This window comes from Phyllobates terribilis, unplaced genomic scaffold, assembly GCF_046119375.1.
Source record: "Phyllobates terribilis strain yellow unplaced genomic scaffold, ASM4611937v1 Scaffold_4__5_contigs__length_816908805, whole genome shotgun sequence".
NCBI classification, from domain to species: domain Eukaryota; kingdom Metazoa; phylum Chordata; class Amphibia; order Anura; family Dendrobatidae; genus Phyllobates; species Phyllobates terribilis.
Genome location: NW_027362764.1, coordinates 673,873,800 through 673,890,237, shown reverse-complemented (window position 1 = coordinate 673,890,237; position 16,438 = coordinate 673,873,800). Strand labels below are relative to the sequence as shown.

General features: G+C 57.3%; 2 pseudogenes; both read right to left on the bottom strand.

Moving 5' to 3' along the window:
* Positions 1-972: 972 nt before the first annotated feature.
* Positions 973-1,092, bottom strand: LOC141268586 (5S ribosomal RNA; annotated as a pseudogene).
* A 621-nt stretch (positions 1,093-1,713) lies between these two features.
* On the bottom strand, positions 1,714-1,832 carry LOC141270118 (5S ribosomal RNA; annotated as a pseudogene).
* Positions 1,833-16,438: the final 14,606 nt, after the last annotated feature.

The following is a 16,438-nucleotide window of genomic DNA, read 5'->3' as shown; positions in this document are numbered from 1 at the left end:
GGGCGTGTTCAGGGTGGTGTGGCCATAGGCAGAAACAAGGCTCTCACTTGCTGCTTTTCTACTTTGACGTCTGGCTGCCGGCTGCCCTTTCCAGTGCTCAGCAAGACCAGGTCCTTTTGTGCTTTCCCTTCTCTTCAATTTTTTTGCTGGCTTCCTTAAAAGGTCTTGTAGACACAACGCCCCACTCAGAGCCGCTGAGCTCACTGATCGGCTGCAGCGCTGTCGACGGAACGTCAGCTTCACGGCCAATGCCACAGGCCGGGAGCAGAGGCGAGACTCACCGGTAGACCCGGGTAGGGTGAGTAGAGCGCGGTTAGTTGCTTTCTAATAGCTTGCAGCCGGGGATTAACTTTTAATGAAAGGGAACAATCCCTTTGACTGTCTGCAGCGCGCCACACCTAGGAAGCGCAATATCACACACAAGCCAGCATGCACACGTGCTCGCACTTGAGAACACCCCCTATCTGCCCCTACAACCTCTCCGTCACCATGCGTCAGACTCTCCTGCCTGTTTTATGATTTCAGGGGCCTAGCAGGAATCACCCCCCCCCTCCCCAATTCCTTCCGCACCTTCCTTGCCTTCCTTGCACTGAGGTTAGCTCTTTGTCAGCCGTCTGGCTTGGTTACACAAGCTTCTTTGCAGAGAAACATGTTACTTCTGCTGGCCCTCGCTAGGCAGCCGGCATCCAAAACCTTCCCTGGGCACCTGCTGAAAGCCTGGCCCCTTCACGGCCCTGAGTGCTTTTAACGCCATCATTTCCACACGGCGAGCTGCGGAGTCAATAAGCACTCCTAGCCGTGGCAAGGAGCTCGGTGTCAAGCCTGCATGAAGGCGGCGGGGTAGCGTACTTAGCTGCCAACTGGCTCAGAGGCCTTGGGGCTTCCATCATCTAAGTTACTTAAGGTCGGTGACCGGCAAGGCACCGTTCCATGCTAGCCGAGCTGGGCAGTAGGTAAAAACGTCATCAAAACAGTCTACAGCACCCAGAGTTCGCAGGAGGTCTCCCATCCAAGTACTGTCCGAGCCCAGCCTTGCTTTGCTTCCGAGATCAGATGAGATCGGGCGTATCCAAGGTTGTATGGCCAGTAGAAGCTGATCGATCAATCGCCCGGCCAGCCTTTCTCAGGATCGCTTGGTGGCGAGCAATCTGGCAGTGACGGGGCAGGCTCCGAAGGGTCCATGCAAAGTCTGTACCGTCCCTACAGGTGTGGTTTGTTTAGCAGTGATTCACCCGCCGCATCAGGTGTCTTCAAAAATGGCTCGGCGCAGGTTCTCCTGCAGGCTAAACACTTCATCGCTGTAATGTGACAGAAAGAGCAAGCTGGACCCGTAACTTGGGGGCGGAGCGAGACGTCCAGGGGTGAATGAAGGAAGAGGGTGAGATGGTTGCCAGTGACTTTGAGCTGCTCTTCAGTGGGGAGAGTCGTGTTGCCTGCAAAAGTCTTCTGCTTGGGGTTACCGGTTGTTGCCTCCAGCCACCCGGGAGACGCTGGTCCTGGTGAAAAGGAGCCTAGTATTAAAAGTAAAGAAGCAACAATGCTGGAGGCCCACGGTGATCAGAAGGATGCTGGTATTTTGCAGAGATGAAATAGCGCAAGAGAGAAAGGAAATGAAAAAAAGAAAAGAGAATGAATGTGTGCACTTGTGAAAGGGAATGGAAAAAAGGCATAGAAGAGAGTGCCCCCTGCTGGTGGAAGGAAGGAAAAAGCAAAAGCCTACAGCACCTTGTATTCCCAGGCAGTCTCCCATCCAAGTACCAACCAGGCCCAACGCTGCTTAGCTTCCAAGATCAGACAAGATCGGGCGTGTTTATGGTGGTGTGGCCATGGGCAGAGACAAGCCTCTCACTTGCTGCTTTTCTACTTTGAAGTCTGGCTGCCGGATGCCCTTTCCAGTGTTCAGCAAGACCAGGTCCTTTTGTGCTTTCCCTTCTCTTCAATTTTTTTGCTGACTTCCTTAAAAGGTCTTGTAGACACAATGCCCCACTCAGAGCCGCTGAGCTCACTGATCGGCTGCAGCGCTCTCGACGGACCGTCAGCTTCACGGCCATTGCCACATGCCGGGAGCAGAGGCGAGACTCACTGGTAGACCCGGGTAGGGTGAGTAGAGCGCGGATAGTTGCTTTCTAATAGCCTGCAGCCGGGGATTAACTTTTAATGAAAGGGAACAATCCCTTTGACTGTCTGCAGCGCGCCACACCTAGGTAGCGCACTCTCACACACAAGCCAGCATGCACACGTGCTCGCACGTGACAACACCCCATATCTGCCCCTACAACCTCTCCGTCACCATGCGTCAGACTCTCCTGCCTGTTTTATGATTTCAGGGCCCTAGCAGGAATCACCCCCCACTCCCCAATTCATTCCTTGCCTTCATAGAATCATAGAATCATAGAATGGTAGAGTTGGAAGGGACCTCCTGGGTCATCTGGTCCAACCCCCTGCTCAAGGCAGGATTCACTAGATCATCTCAGACAGATGTCTGTCCAGCCTCTGTTTGAAGACGTCCATTGAAGGGGAACTCACCACCTCTCGTGGCAGCCTGTTCCACTCATTAATCACCCTAACTGTCAAAAAGTTTTTTCTAATATCTAATCTGTGTCTCCTCCCATTTAGTTTCATCCCATTGCTTCTAGTCTTTCCTTGTGCAAATGAGAATAAAGATGATCCTTCTACAATGTGACAGCCCTTGACATATTTGTAGACAGCTATTAAGTCTCCTCTCAGTCTTCTTTTTTGCAAGCTAAACATTCCCAAATCCTGCAACCATTCCTCATAGGACATGGTTTGCAGACCAGTCACCATTCTGGTCGCTCTTCCCTGAACTTGCTCCAGTTTGTCTATGTCTGTTTTAAAAGGTGGTGCTCAAAACTGTACACAGTATTCCAGATGAGGTCTGACCAAAGAGGAGTAAAGACCGATAATGACTTCACGTGATCTAGACTGTATGCTTCTGTTAATACATCCCAGAATTGTATTTGCCTTTTTTCCTGGTGCATCACACTGTTGACTCATGTTCAGCCTATGATCTATTAGTATACCTAAGTCTTTTTCACATGTACTGTTGCTTAGCTCTATTCCTTCCATTCTGTATATGCTTTTTTCATTTTTATTGCCCAGATGTAGTACTTTGCATTTTTCCCTGTTAAAAACCATTCTGTTGGTTGCTGCCCACTGCTCCAGTTTATTTAGGTCTTTTTGAATCCTCTCTCTCTCTTCTCTAGTATTAGCTATCCCTCCTAGCTTTGTGTCATCAGCAAATTTAATCAGTTTATCCTCAATTCCTTCATCTAAATCATTGATAAAGATGTTGAACAATACAGGTCCCAGGACGGAGCCCTGTGGTACCCCACTTGAGACATTCATCCATCTGGATGTGAAGCCATTTACAACCACCCTTTGAGTCCGATCACTAAGCCAGTTATGAATCCACCTAACAGTTGCCTGGTCCATTGCATACTTGGTCATTTTTTCAATAAGGATGGTGTGAGATACTTTGTCAAATGCTTTGCTGAAGTCAAGATATACTATATCTACAGCATTTCCCTGATCCACCCAGTCAATGATTCTGTCATAGAAGGAAATTAAGTTAGTCTGACATGACTTGTTAGTTACAAACCCATGCTGACTCTGGTTAATCACTTCATTCTTATCCATGTACTTACATACATGTTGTTTAATAATTTGTTCAAAGATCTTTCCTGGTATAGAAGTCAGACTCACCGGCCTATAGTTCCTGGGTCCACATTCTTCCCCTTTTTGAAGATAGGAACAACATTTGCTCTTCTCCAGTCTTCTGGGACATCTCCTGTTCTCCAAGAATTTTCAAGGATTATGGAGAGTGGTTCTAAAATTTCTTCTACGATCTCCTTCAGTACTCTGGGGTGTAATTCATCTGGACCTGGAGACTTGAACTCATTTATGTTAGCTAAATATTCCCTCACAATCTTTCTGTTTACAGATAACTTGGATTCCTCTATTCCTTTAAAAGAACAGTGAAGATCAGTTGATGTTACATTTTCTTTCTGAGAGAAAACAGATGCAAAATAGGAATTAAAAAGTTCGGCCTTCTCAACATCCTCTCTTACCATTTCTCCATTTTCATCCTGTAAAAATCCTATAGCATCTTTGACTTTTCTTTTACTTTTGACATACCCCCAAAATCCTTTTTTATTGCTTTTGACATCTCTTGCAAGCCTTAATTCATTGTCAGCTTTAGCTAACCTGATACGTGCCCTACAGGATCTGCAGACTGCATTATAATCTTCTTTAGATATGCCTCTGTAATGCACACGCCCGGACTGACTGGCGTGTGCGTGTTTATGTAGTGATTCCACTGTGCCATGAACCGGAGAGTGCCTGGAGGGGCGTAACTAAGTATCTGCCGGTTCCGACCAAGGTCGCACGACGGCATACGACGCCAGTGCACCAGGGAGGAACCGAGCAGAGGAACAAGGGTCTACTCCAGGTCAGACTCCGGACACGGCTGTTGACCCACACCGGGGAATACAGGAACAGGCAGACTAGAGCACAGGCTGGGTAGGGTCCAGTACAGACTGGGAGACAAATTCGAAACCGCAGACGCGGTAGACAGAGCTGAGCAAAGCAAAAACCGCAGACGCGGCGGACAGTGCTGAGCAAAGCGAAAACCGCAGACGCGGCGGACAGAGCTGAGCAAAGTGAAAACCTCAGACGCGGCGGACAGAGCTGAGCAAAGCGAAAACCGCAGACGCGGCGGACAGAGCTGAGCAAAGAGAAAACCGCAGACGCGGGGCGGACAGAGCAGAGCAAAGCGAAAACCGCAGACGCGGCGGACAGAGCAGAGCAAAGCGAAAACCGCAGACGCGGCGGACAGAGCTGAGGAAAGCGAAAACCGCAGACGCGGCGGACAGAGCTGAGCAAAGCGAAAACCGCAGACGCGGCGGACAGAGCTGAGCAAAGCGAAAACCGCAGACGAGGCGGACAGAGCTGAGCAAAGCGAAAACCGCAGACGCGGCGGACAGAGCTGAGCAAAGCGAAAACCGCAGACGCGGGGCGGACAGAGCAGAGCAAAGCGAAAACCGCAGACGCGGCGGACAGAGCAGAGCAAAGCGAAAACCGCAGATGCGGCGGACAGAGCTGAGCAAAGCGAAAACCGCAGACGCGGAGGACAGAGCTGAGCAAAGCGAAAACCGCAGACGCGGCGGACAGAGCTGAGCAAAGCGAAAACCGCAGATGCGGCGGACAGAGCTGAGCAAAGCGAAAATCGCAGACGCGGCGGACAGAGCTGAGCAAAGCGAAAACCGCAGACGCGGCGGACAGAGCTGAGCAAAGCGAAAACCGCAGACGCGGCGGACAGAGCTGAGCAAAGCGAAAACCGCAGACGCGGGGCGGACAGAGCAGAGCAAAGCGAAAACCGCAGACGCGGCGGACAGAGCAGAGCAAAGCGAAAACCGCAGACGCGGCGGACAGAGCTGAGCAAAGCGAAAACCGCAGACGCGGCGAACAGAGCTGAGCAAAGCGAAGACCGCAGACGCGGCGGACAGAGCTGAGCAAAGCGAAAACCGCAGACGCGGCGGACAGAGCTGAGCAAAGCGAAAACGGCAGACGCGGCGGACAGAGCTGAGCAAAGCGAAAACCGCAGACGCGGCTGACAGAGCTGAGCAATGCGAAAACCGCAGACGCGGGGCGGACAGAGCAGAGCAAAGCGAAAACCGCAGACGCGGCGAACAGAGCAGAGCAAAGCGAAAACCGCAGACGCGGCGGACAGAGCTGAGCAAAGCGAAAACCGCAGACGCGGCGGACAGAGCTGAGCAAAGCGAAAATCGCAGACGCGGCGGACAGAGCTGAGCAAAGCGAAAACCGCAGACGCGGCGGACAGAGCTGAGCAAAGCGAAAACCGCAGACGCGGCGGACAGAGCTGAGCAAAGCGAAAACCGCAGACGCGGCGGACAGAGCTGAGCAAAGCGAAAACCGCAGACGCGGCGGACAGAGCTGAGCAAAGCGAAAACCGCAGACGCGGCGGACAGAGCTGAGCAAAGCGAAAACCGCAGACGCGGCGGACAGAGCTGAGCAAAGCGAAAACCGCAGATGAGGCGGACAGAGCTGAGCAAAGCGAAAACCGCAGATGCGGCGGACAGAGCTGAGCAAAGCGAAAACCGCAGACGCGACGGACAGAGCTGAGCAAAGCGAAAACCGCAGACGCGGCGGACAGAGCTGAGCAAAGCGAAAACCGCAGACGCGGCGGACAGAGCTGAGCAACGCGAAAACCGCAGACGCGGGGCGGACAGAGCAGAGCAAAGCGAAAACCGCAGACGCGGCGGACAGAGCTGAGCAAAGTGAAGACCGCAGACGCGGCGGACAGAGCTGAGCAAAGAGAAAACCGCAGACGCGGCGGACAGAGCTGAGCAAAGCGAAAACCGCAGACGCGGCGGACAGAGCTGAGCAAAGCGAAAACCGCAGACGCGGCGGACAGAGCTGAGCAAAGCGAAAACTGCAGACGCGGCGGACAGAGCTGAACAAAGCGAAAACCGCACACGCGGCGGACAGAGCAGAGCAAAGCGAAAACCGCAGATGCGGCGGACAGAGCAGAGCAAAGCGAAAACCACAGACGCGGCGGACAGAGCTGAGCAAAGCGAAAACCGCATACGCGGCGGACACAGCTGAGCGAAGCGAAAACCGCAGACGCGGGGCGGACAGAGCAGAGCAAAGCGAAAACCGCAGACGCGGCGGACAGAGCTGAGCAAAGCGAAAACCGCAGACGCGGGCGGACAGAGCAGAGCAAAGCGAAAACCGCAGACGCGGCGGACAGAGCTGAGCAAAGCGAAAACCGCAGACGCGGCGGACAGAGCTGAGCAAAGCGAAAACCGCAGACGCGGGGCGGACAGAGCAGAGCAAAGCGAAAACCGCAGATGCGGCGGACAGAGCTGAGCAAAGCGAAAACCGCAGACGCGGCGGACAGAGCTGAGCAAAGCGAAAACCGCAGACGCGGCGGACAGAGCTGAGCAAAGCGAAAACCGCAGACGCGGCGGACAGAGCTGAGCAAAGCGAAAACCGCAGACGCGGGGCAGACAGAGCTGAGCAAAGCGAAAACCGCAGACGCGGCGGACAGAGCTGAGCAAAGCGAAAACCGCAGACGCGGCGGACAGAGCTGAGCAAAGCGAAAATCGCAGACGCGGGGCGGACAGAGCAGAGCAAAGCGAAAACCGCAGACGCGACGGACAGAGCTGAGCAAAGCGAAAACCGCAGACGCGGCGGACAGAGCTGAGCAAAGCGAAAACCGCAGACACGGCGGACAGAGCTGAGCAAACCGAAAACCGCAGACGCGGGGCGGACAGAGCAGAGCAAAGCGAAAACCGCAGACGCGGCGGACAGAGCTGAGCAAAGCGAAAACCGCAGACGCGGCGGACAGAGCTGAGCAAAGCGAAAACCGCAGACGCGGCGGACAGAGCTGAGCAAAGCGAAAACCGCAGATGCGGCGGACAGAGCAGAGCAAAGCGAAAACCGCAGATGCGGGGCGGACAGAGCAGAGCAAAGCGAAAACCGCAGACGCGGCGGACAGAGCTGAGCAAAGCGAAAACCGCAGACGCGGCGGACAGAGCTGAGCAAAGCGAAAACCGCAGACGCGACGGACAGAGCTGAGCAAAGCGAAAACCGCAGACGCGGGGGACAGAGCTGAGCAAAGCGAAAACCGCAGACGCGGGGCGGACAGAGCAGAGCAAAGCGAAAACCGCAGACGCTGCGGACAGAGCAGAGCAAAGCGAAAACCGCAGACGCGGCGGACAGAGCTGAGCAAAGCGAAAACCGCAGACGCGGCGGACAGAGCTGAGCAAAGCGAAAACCGCAGACACGGCGGACAGAGCTGAGCAAAACGAAAACCGCAGACGTGGGGCGGACAGAGCAGAGCAAAGCGAAAACCGCAGACGCGGCGGACAGAGCTGAGCAAAGCGAAAACCGCAGACGCGGCGGACAGAGCTGAGCAAAGCGAAAACCGCAGACGCGGCGGACAGAGCTGAGCAAAGCGAAAACTGCAGGCGCGGCGGAAAGAGCTGAGCAAAGCGAAAACCGCAGACGCGGCGGACAGAGCTGAGCAAAGCGAAAACCGCAGACGCGGGGCGGACAGAGCAGATCAAAGCGAAAACCGGAGACGCGGCGGACAGAGCAGAGCAAAGCGAAAACCGTAGACGCGGCGGACAGAGCTGAGCAAAGCGAAAACCGCAGACGCGGCGGCCAGAGCTGAGCAAAGCGAAAACCGCAGACGCGGCGGACAGAGCTGGGCAAAGCGAAAACCGCAGACGCGGCGGACAGAGCTGAGCAAAGCGAAAACCGCAGACGCGGCGGACAGATCTGAGCAAAGCGAAAATCGCAGAAGCGGCGGACAGAGCTGAGCAAAGCGAAAACCGCAGACGCGGCGGACAGAGCTGAGCAAAGCAAAAACCGCAGACGCGGGGCGGACAGAGCAGAGCAAAGCGAAAACCGCAGACGCGGCGGACAGAGCTGAGCAAAGCGAAAACCGCAGACGCGGCGGACAGAGCTGAGCAAAGCGAAAACTGCAGACGGGGCGGACAGAGCTGAGCAAAGCGAAAACCGCAGACGCGGCGGACAGAGCTGAGCAAAGCGAAAACCGCAGACGCGGCGGACAGAGCTGAGCAAAGCGAAAACCGCAGACGCGGCGGACAGAGCTGAGCAAAGCGAAAACCGCAGACGCGGCGGACAGAGCTGAGCAAAGCGAAAACCACAGACGCGGCGGACAGAGCTGAGCAAAGCGAAAACCGCAGACGCGGCGGACAGAGCTGAGCAAAGCGAAAACCGCAGACGCGGCGGACAGAGCTGAGCAAAGCGAAAACCGCAGATGAGGCGGACAGAGCTGAGCAAAGCGAAAACCGCAGATGCGGCGGACAGAGCTGAGCAAAGCGAAAACCACAGACGCGGCGGACAGAGCTGAGCAAAGCGAAAACCGCAGACGCGGCGGACAGAGCTGAGCAAAGCGAAAACCGCAGACGCGGCGGACAGAGCTGAGCAAAGCGAAAACCGCAGATGAGGCGGACAGAGCTGAGCAAAGCGAAAACCGCAGATGCGGCGGACAGAGCTGAGCAAAGCGAAAACCGCAGACGCGGGGCGGACAGAGCAGAACAAAGCGAAAACCGCAGACGCGGGGCGGACAGAGCAGAGCAAAGCGAAAACCGCAGACGCGGCGGACAGAGCTGAGCAAAGCGAAAACCGCAGACGCGGCGGACAGAGCTGAGCAAAGCGAAAACCGCAGACGCGGCGGACAGAGCTGAGCAAAGCGAAAACCGCAGACGCGGCGGACAGAGCTGAGCAAAGCGAAAACCGCAGACGCGGCGGACAGAGCTGAGCAAAGCGAAAACCGCAGACGCGGCGGACAGAGCTGAGCAAAGCGAAAACCGCAGACGCGGCGGACAGAGCTGAGCAAAGCGAAAACCGCAGACGCGGCGGACAGAGCTGAGCAACGCGAAAACCGCAGACGCGGGGCGGACAGAGCAGAGCAAAGCGAAAACCGCAGACGCGGCGGACAGAGCTGAGCAAAGTGAAGACCGCAGACGCGGCGGACAGAGCTGAGCAAAGAGAAAACCGCAGACGCGGCGGACAGAGCTGAGCAAAGCGAAAACCGCAGACGCGGCGGACAGAGCTGAGCAAAGCGAAAACCGCAGACGCGGCGGACAGAGCTGAGCAAAGCGAAAACTGCAGACGCGGCGGACAGAGCTGAACAAAGCGAAAACCGCACACGCGGCGGACAGAGCAGAGCAAAGCGAAAACCGCAGATGCGGCGGACAGAGCAGAGCAAAGCGAAAACCACAGACGCGGCGGACAGAGCTGAGCAAAGCGAAAACCGCATACGCGGCGGACACAGCTGAGCGAAGCGAAAACCGCAGACGCGGGGCGGACAGAGCAGAGCAAAGCGAAAACCGCAGACGCGGCGGACAGAGCTGAGCAAAGCGAAAACCGCAGACGCGGGCGGACAGAGCAGAGCAAAGCGAAAACCGCAGACGCGGCGGACAGAGCTGAGCAAAGCGAAAACCGCAGACGCGGCGGACAGAGCTGAGCAAAGCGAAAACCGCAGACGCGGGGCGGACAGAGCAGAGCAAAGCGAAAACCGCAGATGCGGCGGACAGAGCTGAGCAAAGCGAAAACCGCAGACGCGGCGGACAGAGCTGAGCAAAGCGAAAACCGCAGACGCGGCGGACAGAGCTGAGCAAAGCGAAAACCGCAGACGCGGCGGACAGAGCTGAGCAAAGCGAAAACCGCAGACGCGGGGCAGACAGAGCTGAGCAAAGCGAAAACCGCAGACGCGGCGGACAGAGCTGAGCAAAGCGAAAACCGCAGACGCGGCGGACAGAGCTGAGCAAAGCGAAAATCGCAGACGCGGGGCGGACAGAGCAGAGCAAAGCGAAAACCGCAGACGCGACGGACAGAGCTGAGCAAAGCGAAAACCGCAGACGCGGCGGACAGAGCTGAGCAAAGCGAAAACCGCAGACACGGCGGACAGAGCTGAGCAAACCGAAAACCGCAGACGCGGGGCGGACAGAGCAGAGCAAAGCGAAAACCGCAGACGCGGCGGACAGAGCTGAGCAAAGCGAAAACCGCAGACGCGGCGGACAGAGCTGAGCAAAGCGAAAACCGCAGACGCGGCGGACAGAGCTGAGCAAAGCGAAAACCGCAGATGCGGCGGACAGAGCAGAGCAAAGCGAAAACCGCAGATGCGGGGCGGACAGAGCAGAGCAAAGCGAAAACCGCAGACGCGGCGGACAGAGCTGAGCAAAGCGAAAACCGCAGACGCGGCGGACAGAGCTGAGCAAAGCGAAAACCGCAGACGCGACGGACAGAGCTGAGCAAAGCGAAAACCGCAGACGCGGGGGACAGAGCTGAGCAAAGCGAAAACCGCAGACGCGGGGCGGACAGAGCAGAGCAAAGCGAAAACCGCAGACGCTGCGGACAGAGCAGAGCAAAGCGAAAACCGCAGACGCGGCGGACAGAGCTGAGCAAAGCGAAAACCGCAGACGCGGCGGACAGAGCTGAGCAAAGCGAAAACCGCAGACACGGCGGACAGAGCTGAGCAAAACGAAAACCGCAGACGTGGGGCGGACAGAGCAGAGCAAAGCGAAAACCGCAGACGCGGCGGACAGAGCTGAGCAAAGCGAAAACCGCAGACGCGGCGGACAGAGCTGAGCAAAGCGAAAACCGCAGACGCGGCGGACAGAGCTGAGCAAAGCGAAAACTGCAGGCGCGGCGGAAAGAGCTGAGCAAAGCGAAAACCGCAGACGCGGCGGACAGAGCTGAGCAAAGCGAAAACCGCAGACGCGGGGCGGACAGAGCAGATCAAAGCGAAAACCGGAGACGCGGCGGACAGAGCAGAGCAAAGCGAAAACCGTAGACGCGGCGGACAGAGCTGAGCAAAGCGAAAACCGCAGACGCGGCGGCCAGAGCTGAGCAAAGCGAAAACCGCAGACGCGGCGGACAGAGCTGGGCAAAGCGAAAACCGCAGACGCGGCGGACAGAGCTGAGCAAAGCGAAAACCGCAGACGCGGCGGACAGATCTGAGCAAAGCGAAAATCGCAGACGCGGCGGACAGAGCTGAGCAAAGCGAAAACCGCAGACGCGGCGGACAGAGCTGAGCAAAGCAAAAACCGCAGACGCGGGGCGGACAGAGCAGAGCAAAGCGAAAACCGCAGACGCGGCGGACAGAGCTGAGCAAAGCGAAAACCGCAGACGCGGCGGACAGAGCTGAGCAAAGCGAAAACTGCAGACGGGGCGGACAGAGCTGAGCAAAGCGAAAACCGCAGACGCGGCGGACAGAGCTGAGCAAAGCGAAAACCGCAGACGCGGCGGACAGAGCTGAGCAAAGCGAAAACCACAGACGCGGCGGACAGAGCTGAGCAAAGCGAAAACCGCAGACGCGGCGGACAGAGCTGAGCAAAGCGAAAACCACAGACGCGGCGGACAGAGCTGAGCAAAGCGAAAACCGCAGACGCGGCGGACAGAGCTGAGCAAAGCGAAAACCGCAGACGCGGCGGACAGAGCTGAGCAAAGCGAAAACCGCAGATGAGGCGGACAGAGCTGAGCAAAGCGAAAACCGCAGATGCGGCGGACAGAGCTGAGCAAAGCGAAAACCGCAGACGCGACGGACAGAGCTGAGCAAAGCGAAAACCGCAGACGCGGCGGACAGAGCTGAGCAAAGCGAAAACCGCAGACGCGGCGGACAGAGCTGAGCAAAGCGAAAACCGCAGACGCGGGGCGGACAGAGCAGAACAAAGCGAAAACCGCAGACGCGGGGCGGACAGAGCAGAGCAAAGCGAAAACCGCAGACGCGGCGGACAGAGCTGAGCAAAGCGAAAACCGCAGACGCGGCGGACAGAGCTGAGCAAAGCGAAAACCGCAGACGCGGCGGACAGAGCTGAGCAAAGCGAAAACCGCAGACGCGGCGGACAGAGCTGAGCAAAGCGAAAACCGCAGACGCGGCGGACAGAGCTGAGCAAAGCGAAAACCGCAGACGCGGCGGACAGAGCTGAGCAAAGCGAAAACCGCAGACGCGGCGGACAGAGCTGAGCAAAGCGAAAACCGCAGACGCGGCGGACAGAGCTGAGCAACGCGAAAACCGCAGACGCGGGGCGGACAGAGCAGAGCAAAGCGAAAACCGCAGACGCGGCGGACAGAGCTGAGCAAAGTGAAGACCGCAGACGCGGCGGACAGAGCTGAGCAAAGAGAAAACCGCAGACGCGGCGGACAGAGCTGAGCAAAGCGAAAACCGCAGACGCGGCGGACAGAGCTGAGCAAAGCGAAAACCGCAGACGCGGCGGACAGAGCTGAGCAAAGCGAAAACTGCAGACGCGGCGGACAGAGATGAACAAAGCGAAAACCGCACACGCGGCGGACAGAGCAGAGCAAAGCGAAAACCGCAGATGCGGCGGACAGAGCAGAGCAAAGCGAAAACCACAGACGCGGCGGACAGAGCTGAGCAAAGCGAAAACCGCATACGCGGCGGACACAGCTGAGCGAAGCGAAAACCGCAGACGCGGGGCGGACAGAGCAGAGCAAAGCGAAAACCGCAGACGCGGCGGACAGAGCTGAGCAAAGCGAAAACCGCAGACGCGGGCGGACAGAGCAGAGCAAAGCGAAAACCGCAGACGCGGCGGACAGAGCTGAGCAAAGCGAAAACCGCAGACGCGGCGGACAGAGCTGAGCAAAACGAAAACCGCAGACGCGGTGGACAGAGCTGAGCAAAGCGAAAACCGCAGACGCGGCGGACAGAGCTGAGCAAAGCGAAAACCGCAGACGCGGGGCGGACAGAGCAGAGCAAAGCGAAAACCGCAGATGCGGCGGACAGAGCTGAGCAAAGCGAAAACCGCAGACGCGGCGGACAGAGCTGAGCAAAGCGAAAACCGCAGACGCGGCGGACAGAGCTGAGCAAAGCGAAAACCGCAGACGCGGCGGACAGAGCTGAGCAAAGCGAAAACCGCAGACGCGGGGCAGACAGAGCTGAGCAAAGCGAAAACCGCAGACGCGGCGGACAGAGCTGAGCAAAGCGAAAACCGCAGACGCGGCGGACAGAGCTGAGCAAAGCGAAAATCGCAGACGCGGGGCGGACAGAGCAGAGCAAAGCGAAAACCGCAGACGCGACGGACAGAGCTGAGCAAAGCGAAAACCGCAGACGCGGCGGACAGAGCTGAGCAAACCGAAAACCGCAGACGCGGGGCGGACAGAGCAGAGCAAAGCGAAAACCGCAGACGCGGCGGACAGAGCTGAGCAAAGCGAAAACCACAGACGCGGCGGACAGAGCTGAGCAAAGCGAAAACCGCAGACGCGGCGGACAGAGCTGAGCAAAGCGAAAACCGCAGATGCGGCGGACAGAGCAGAGCAAAGCGAAAACCGCAGACGCGGGGCGGACAGAGCAGAGCAAAGCGAAAACCGCAGACGCGGCGGACAGAGCTGAGCAAAGCGAAAACCGCAGACGCGGCGGACAGAGCTGAGCAAAGCGAAAACCGCAGACGCGACGGACAGAGCTGAGCAAAGCGAAAACCGCAGACGCGGGGGACAGAGCTGAGCAAAGCGAAAACCGCAGACGCGGGGCGGACAGAGCAGAGCAAAGCGAAAACCGCAGACGCTGCGGACAGAGCAGAGCAAAGCGAAAACCGCAGACGCGGCGGACAGAGCTGAGCAAAGCGAAAACCGCAGACGCGGGGCGGACAGAGCAGAGCAAAGCGAAAACCGCAGACGCGGCGGACAGAGCTGAGCAAAGCGAAAACCGCAGACGCGGCGGACAGAGCTGAGCAAAGCGAAAACCGCAGACGCGACGGACAGAGCTGAGCAAAGCGAAAACCGCAGACGCGGGGGACAGAGCTGAGCAAAGCGAAAACCGCAGACGCGGGGCGGACAGAGCAGAGCAAAGCGAAAACCGCAGACGCTGCGGACAGAGCAGAGCAAAGCGAAAACCGCAGACGCGGCGGACAGAGCTGAGCAAAGCGAAAACCGCAGACGCGGCGGACAGAGCTGAGCAAAGCGAAAACCGCAGACACGGCGGACAGAGCTGAGCAAAACGAAAACCGCAGACGTGGGGCGGACAGAGCAGAGCAAAGCGAAAACCGCAGACGCGGCGGACAGAGCTGAGCAAAGCGAAAACCGCAGACGCGGCGGACAGAGCTGAGCAAAGCGAAAACCGCAGACGCGGCGGACAGAGCTGAGCAAAGCGAAAACTGCAGGCGCGGCGGAAAGAGCTGAGCAAAGCGAAAACCGCAGACGCGGCGGACAGAGCTGAGCAAAGCGAAAACCGCAGACGCGGGGCGGACAGAGCAGATCAAAGCGAAAACCGGAGACGCGGCGGACAGAGCAGAGCAAAGCGAAAACCGTAGACGCGGCGGACAGAGCTGAGCAAAGCGAAAACCGCAGACGCGGCGGCCAGAGCTGAGCAAAGCGAAAACCGCAGACGCGGCGGACAGAGCTGAGCAAAGCGAAAACCGCAGACGCGGCGGACAGAGCTGAGCAAAGCGAAAACCGCAGACGCGGCGGACAGATCTGAGCAAAGCGAAAATCGCAGACGCGGCGGACAGAGCTGAGCAAAGCGAAAACCGCAGACGCGGCGGACAGAGCTGAGCAAAGCAAAAACCGCAGACGCGGGGCGGACAGAGCAGAGCAAAGCGAAAACCGCAGACGCGGCGGACAGAGCTGAGCAAAGCGAAAACCGCAGACGCGGCGGACAGAGCTGAGCAAAGCGAAAACTGCAGACGGGGCGGACAGAGCTGAGCAAAGCGAAAACCGCAGACGCGGCGGACAGAGCTGAGCAAAGCGAAAACCGCAGACGCGGCGGACAGAGCTGAGCAAAGCGAAAACCGCAGACGCGGCGGACAGAGCTGAGCAAAGCGAAAACCGCAGACGCGGCGGACAGAGCTGAGCAAAGCGAAAACCGCAGACACGGTGGGAACAGGGCTCTGTTCACACGGAACAGACTAGAAGGGAAAGGCAGAACCAGATACCCACAGGGTACTTGCAGAGAAGTAGCGAGTGGACCACAAACTCACAAACGGAAGTACAGTGACAACGAGCAGGAGTTAGGTACGAGTTCAGACTCTGCAGAAAAAGGAATGGAACGGACATAGAGAAAAAACAGGTAAAAGATAGGAGAGAGTTCAGACTGGAACTGAGTGTACGGAGGAGACCGACACTGCAGCGGGATACAGGAGCGGGTCTGGGAATACGGCCCCCAGAGAGGCAGGACGAACAGGCAAGGAGCGTGTTCAGACTCGCCTGGAAATACAGCCTCCAGGAAGGCGGAACGAACAGGCAAGGAACGAGTACAGACTGCAGGTTAAGGTACACAGATAGGACACAGTACAGACACGGGAACTGATACCGCAAGGCAGGAGACATAGACAGGACTCAGTTCAGACACGGGAACTGATACCGCAAGGCAGGAGACAAAGACAGGACTCAGTTCAGACACGGGAACTGATACCGCAAGGCAGGAGACATAGACAGGACTCAGTTCAGACACGGGAACTGATACCGCAAGGCAGGAGACAAAGAACGGGACCTGGCACCTTCAGAGTGCAAGCACACACTGAATGAAACACTATGCTCAGGCAGGGGTTGATTGCCGCAGCTGGGTTATATACCAGTTGACAGACATCAATAGGCTGAGGACGCACAAGGGGTGTGACCCACAGCAGGTACAAAAAGCAGGAAGTGATCGGGCGCCGCCCTTAAGCAGCATAAACAGACACAAACAGACAGCATGGATGGAAGCCAGAGAGACATTCTGGACAGGAGATCAAGTGCGCGCTCTTGCACAGTGGGAGATGGACCACTATGCAAGGATGCCGCCAGGTATGTTACAGTACCCCCCCCTTACGCCCCCTCTTCTTCAGGCCTGCCAGAATCTTCCGCAGGGAATTTGAGGGCCAATTCTTCACTTCGAAGAGATCACTTCCACTGTCCACCGGAAAAACTG